General features: G+C 42.0%; 1 protein-coding gene across 1 annotated transcript in view; it reads left to right on the top strand.

Annotated features, from left to right (window-relative positions):
* The first annotated feature begins 60 nt into the window (after positions 1–60).
* The window catches only part of GLI2 (GLI family zinc finger 2), a 186,706-nt gene continuing 180,609 nt past the window's right edge, over positions 61–6,157 (top strand). Inside the window, 1 exon segment of the mRNA XM_031056326.1 lies at positions 61–155. The gene's annotated coding sequence lies outside the window, so the exon portion shown is untranslated.

Below are 6,157 nucleotides of genomic sequence, written 5' to 3'. Positions count from 1 at the left end.
AGCGGAGCGGAGCGGGGGAGAGGCACAAAAGGGAAGGACGGAGGGAAAGTCCCACCCACGCCCCCCTCCCCCAAGTTTATGATGGGGGGCCGGAGGAGCGGCGCTGCTCCGCGGCAACCGCTTGTCTGCTGAAAACTTGCTGCTCCGCTTTTTGGGTAAAGTTGATGCTTATTGTGTCTTTTTATTGTGCTTTTTATTCCTTTTTTCCCCCTTTTTTTTATTCCCGCTTTGGTTGGAGCTGCCCTGCGCCGGTGGGGGGTGTGTGTGAGGGAGGCTGCAGTTTGGTGAGGGGCTCTCCTCGTAGCGGGTGCCCGGGGGCCCGTCCCGTGTGTCCCCCCGACCTCGCAGGTGAGCGGGGAGGATGGGGCCGCGCGTGTGTCCGCTGTGTCCCCCCCTTTTCCCGCCAGACCCCTCCGGGACCGTGCCTCCACGGCCATTGTTTTTCCCGGGGGCTGCGGTGACAGTCCCAGCCCCGGGCTGCTGCCGGGACCGCCTTGCCCTGGCTCCCGGAGGACGGCAGAGCTCCCCAAAGCCAGAATAGTTTGTCTTTTTTTCAGAGGAAAAATGAAGTTGCCCCCTCGCCTCCTTGTCATCCCCCCATCCGGGAGGGGCAATCTTTCGACAAGTATATTTGCTGAGGAATTTAAAAAATTCCCTGCTGCAACTTGATCCCTGTGTGATGAGGAGCGGCTTGGAGAGACCCGGACTCCAATCCTATTAAGGACTTAGAGAGTTGAGAGTTTTTCCCCCGGACTCGGTGGCTTTAAAACAATCAGGGAGGAGGGGAGGGAGATGGGCTCATCTAGATGCCTTTTCTGCCTCAAGTGATTGCCATCATTTCCTGGGAAACCTGACTTTTCCAGCGCGGGGGCTTAGGGTGATTTATCAATGGTCCTGCTGCCGGCTTTTCCGAGGTTTACGGGCTTATTTATTTATTTATTCATTTAGCTAACCTGCAGCCAGGGCTTCAAAACTTCCCGGGCCGGGGCTGCGGCTCAGCCGCGGGTGCGGTGTCCCCTCCGCGGGGCCGGACCCGGCTCGGCCCCGATGCATGGCTCGGGTGGCCAAATGTCCGGGCGTGGGGGTCACCGCCGGCCGGGCCAGTGAAACTTGTGTCTTCCTATAGCTGCCCTCGCGTTTCATACTGCCCCAGGTGCTGGAAAACTTCGTGCTTACAGAAATTAGCATTTTATTGGTGTATGGTGTTTATATTTTTACGGCCACAGATAAAGGCGCTAGTTGTAAAACCTTGTCTACTCCCTACCAATCCCCTTCTTTTTTCTTTTTATTCTTTTTTTTTTTCCAACCGAGGCTCTTGGGATGCACAAGAATTTGAAAGTAAGCGTTACTAGCATGTGCATAAAACAGCATTTAAACAAATATTGTATTGGCATGTGCTGTGGAGTTGGTGCCAAAAAAGTTAAGTAAATAAGCCATGAAATTCAAAATACACACAAGTGGAATAGACTGATTTGTTTTAAGACTTGCTGATTTTATCTGCTTGTTCTAGCTACCTTGCTTTAAGAAAAACTTTGGAGGTCTTTTTGGGGTTGGTTTTGTTTTGTTTTTTTTTTAAGTTCTAAACCTAATAAAATTAACTTCATTAGAAAAGAAACTAAATTCACCTGGAAAAGAGGATTGTGCTAGATAATTAAGTAATTGTTTATGCTGCAGAGATGTTTGAATTGCGTGATAATTGCTGCATACAGCAGCTACAGTTGGTGAATTGGTTTGGTTCAGCTTTTCTGATGGGTGGATACGGTAATTTGTATTTTGGCTGTAACGTCAGGAAATGGTGACACCTGTCAAACTTTGAATTGCAATAAAAATGTAGTATTGAATGTTATTGCAAAACTGACAACTTTTAAGAAGCAAATGAAATTCATTATGGCTTTTCCACTGTAAACAACTCCTGGAAATTTGTCGTTTGATTGAAAGCATGACCTATCTGTAGCACTGCAAAGTGCTTGATTGACTGAAGATGAACTTGTTAATCTATAGGTATGTGTATATCCAACCTCTGGTGTGTGTTTGTGAAAGAGTTGATCTTTAAAGCAAGTTGAGGTAAGATTCAGTTCATCTCAAATGTTGTTATTGCTTAAAGTATGTGACTTTGAAGTGCCCAGAAATGCAACTGCTGTTCTTCAAAGGAAAACAGATCTCGAGGACTGTTTCCAACTTCCTTTCAATGTCTTTCTTTTTTTTTCTCTCCAGTGTGTCAAAGGGGATGTATACAGATGGACAAATACTATTTGTGCTAGGTCATTCAATTAGAGAAAAATTAGAGCCATAGAAGAATTTGAACTAGATGCATATGTCAATATAAATCCAGCATAATTTCATTGAAGCTGCTCCAGGTTATACTTGGATAAAAGAGAATAGAACTTGACCTCAGACATCCAATACATAGCAGCTTGCATTCCCAAATGTCACACTGAAGTCACATTTAGAAAAGACAGCCTTCTGGCTGCATATATATAATAAGCAGTATTTTTGTCATTGTTTTGAAAACCGTTTGAACTTCGATGTCAAAGAACCATTTTTGATTATGTTTTCTGTGATTCTAATGATCTTACAAGTTTATACCACAACTTCCCTTTCAGTGGCACAGTTGTATAGAAGCTGCACAGGCTCTGGGGCTGTGTGATCAGCTGTATACAGAAAGGGTTATGTGGTCACTACAGTTTTGTCTGACTTGAAAATACATTTTTCATGATCACGATATTTTATTTCCATTGAGAACATTTGAATTTTTCACTCCTATGGACCCATTTTTTTAGTTTAAGGATAGGGTAGAGCATATGACCTAATAGCAGTTGCATTATTCTCATTCTCTATTTGCAAGTTTGGAAGACACTTGGTTAACTGCCTGCCCCTGTGTTTGGTGGCCTACTGTAAGCCAGTTGTTTGCCCTGTAGTCTGAAAGGTACACAGATACTTCATGCTTTTGTACTCTGAGAAGTGCTCTGTTCATAGTGATGTTTCCAGTGCAGATTAGTGAAAGCAGTGGATTCAGTAAGCAGTCACCAAAATCTGTATGTATTTGTGGAGCAAACACCTATCTATTGCCCCATCACAAAGCCTCCACTTAATAATCTGGCCAAGGATTTCAAGGCAGTGAGTGTCTTCAAAGAAGCTACTTAGGAACATTAGATGTGACTATAGCATCAAACTAATTAGTTGCCACTCCATTTCTATGAAGCTTCTAGGGCTTTATAGAAATGCAATATTTGCACTTCTCACTTGCTGCTAAGGCATTGAGGTTAAGCGGTCTCTGCTTTTTGTCCGCTTTCTTGCTGATGGGAAAGATTCCAGGGCATTGTTCGAGAGCTGCACAACCCCCTTATGTACCTGGGTAAATATTTTAAACAGTTGCACATTTGGACAACTTGCCACAAAGTATTAAGTGGTATTTAGGGTTTGCTTCAGCTCTGTTGCCAGGACCCTTGTAAAGAAAACCAAAACAACTTGTAGGTATTTGGGAATTAATTAATGCAACACTAAATAAAATAACAGCAAAGAATGAATCCTCCTATGAATGACAGCAAGAAGGCATTGTGTTAGAAAGGCAAATAATACGTGTGCCTGTGCATATCTACATGTATGTACACACATTTGTGTGCATGCAAGGAATATGCACAATTCATGACCTGTGCATACAGCAGACCCCATATATATGCATCTTCTAGAAACTAACTGGTGTTTGGTGTAAAAGGAAGGAAAAATTGCATCTTGCATGGCAATCTTGATAGTTCAAGAGGCAAAGTTGCAGGTTTCCCTTGTGAACAAGTGACTGGAATGGAAATAGTGGGTAATCAGGTCAAATTTTCTACAGACCAGCTCCAGTTGCGAGTGAATACATGTTCGATGTGTGTAGTCCAGGAGAGGCCACAGAACTTTTGTCCATTCACTCTTGGCTACTGTAAAACCACAACCCATAACCTTTAACTTCATATAAACAAAGTGAACCCTAATGCACTAAAGATGAAATGTGTTGCACAAAGGGAACAGGAAAATTATCCTTTAATTCAGAAGGTCAGAGCTGTAAAAATTGTTTGGGATTTGTGAGGTCTCAAAAAGAGACCTCAGTGCCTGGAAGTGGACACCCAAATTAGAAAAAAAATTGAAAATAGGCTCCCTTGGGCTCCTATTGTAATGAGTGGAAGCGTTTCTGATACTGTCATGGGCATGACTGCCCAAATACATTAGTCACTGGTGAATCTTTTCTTACCGTTTCACAATTATTTGTGATTGGCTGTCACCTTTCTGCAATTATAAATATTCTAAGAGGAAACAATACAAATTAGAACTGTAGGTACCAGGATCTTTGTACTGGATGTATTTCTTTTCACTTTCTAAGTGTTCTTTTTCATATGAAAAGAGTCTTGCAGCTTTATCCTTATTCAGGTCTTTTCTTTTTGTATCTACTGGGGAGAAAACCATTAATTTTGAGGAATGGTGAGAGTAAGCCTTAAGCTGTCTTTGACATTTTAGTTTAACTTGAATAGGTTATTTTTTTTTTTTTTTTAAGAAAACAAGTTGGTGGGAAGTGTGTTTTAACTGTGAGCGCCCGATTTCGACCATTAGCATAAGAAAAAAAGTTTTAGTGCATTTACTATTGTATTGAATGAAGAGTTCCAACAGTCAGGGAAAAGAAAGTAAAAGGCTGTAAAGAAATGATGGTCTATTCAGATTATTCAGCAGCCCAGAGCTCTGGTCATCTGCCTCTGAAATCTGTGATCGGGATATCACTTTTATCTTCCTGTGCCTTTCTCTCCTCTATTTCACATGTTCACTTTTGTCAAGGTTTATTGATCACATTTTCTTCTCTGCAAATCTGTGGAAAATTTAATGAACCAAAAACAACTGAGAAATAAAAGGAACTTTTTATTCATTAGTCACTAGATTGAATTTTGTTCCATAGTCACTACCCTCTTGCCTCCCATGTGCCTCATTGTGTCACTCCTGCAGCAGTTACAGTATGTACAGTGGGGATGGCCACATTATTCATTCTCTTCCTGGGAAAAGTTTGTTTAAAGTTGTGAACTCATGGCACTCCCAGCTCTGCTCCTTGGCTTTTCTCTGCCTTCCTAACATTTAGATTCTTGACTGTGATGCTTCTGTCACTAAATACCTTTAAGTGTGTATTCGGCAGAGCATTTACCTCTTCAGGAATTAAATGTATTTGCTGCCTAGCAATTAAATCCAAATTTAAATGATTGCAGATTAGTAGTAGTTATTTACAGTCCTGATTGTTTTGGTGCTGTGATCCTTGTTCATTACACATCTGCTTTGCCGTGGTGCTGCCCCAGAGCGCTTTGTGATGCAAATGCTTTTGTTAACTTACAAATAGTTTCAGTATCTAGATCATCTCAGGTGACATATTTAAGTCGCTTCTTTTTTCCCAGATGGACTTAAAAAAGCTGTAATTAAATGTGGCTTCCAGTATGATTAAGCTTTGCTAACATTTTCCATGGAATGATTTACTTGAACTCTGGCACTTTCTGAACTTGTCACTGGAAGATTTTTCAATAAACGCCCCTTTTAACATTAAATTCATTTCATTTAGTGCAGCTTGTAAGTGTAGAGAAATGAGTTAAAATGAAGCATATATCTGCCTGAGAGATTACTTGGATGTTTCTTGATTCTTAAAAACTTTACTGCTACCCCATGTTAAATGCAAAGTCTAAATCCCGGGGGAAGCAAAACCATAGAGTTCTGTAGAACAGTCCCAATACTCTCCCAGTGAATAATAGCATCAATCCTGACACTTTTAAAGGATGATCTAAAAGCCATAAAAGGGACTCTGGACTTGAGTTTGTAATTTCAGCTACAGTGATGGCACATCTGTTTTTCTGTGCATGGAGTGACTCTCTGTTCTGTAGGAGTAGACCCTTGCAAGCTTCAACTGCCTGTAAATCTGGAGAGAGGACTTTGTGCCCAGCAGAATGAGCCCTGCTGCAAAAATCTGGGCTTCTGGGGGGAAGGGGGGTGGGGGGGAATAGTAGTAAAGCGTCTCCTATCCCCTGTGAAATGTAGGATTTTAGTGGAGGTAACCCATTCACATGAAACTAATGAAATCTCTCCAGAGGAAGACACCTTCTGTGGGATGCTGTGCTGCACAGGGGAAGCCGGTGTGGGTCCAGCCCCTCAGAGA

The sequence above is a fragment of the Geospiza fortis genome, unplaced genomic scaffold (genome assembly GCF_000277835.1).
Source record: "Geospiza fortis unplaced genomic scaffold, GeoFor_1.0 scaffold112, whole genome shotgun sequence".
In the NCBI taxonomy this organism is placed as follows: Eukaryota; Metazoa; Chordata; class Aves; order Passeriformes; family Thraupidae; genus Geospiza; species Geospiza fortis.
Note: the sequence above shows the minus strand (reverse complement) of the source record. Positions and strands in the feature narration are given on the sequence as shown.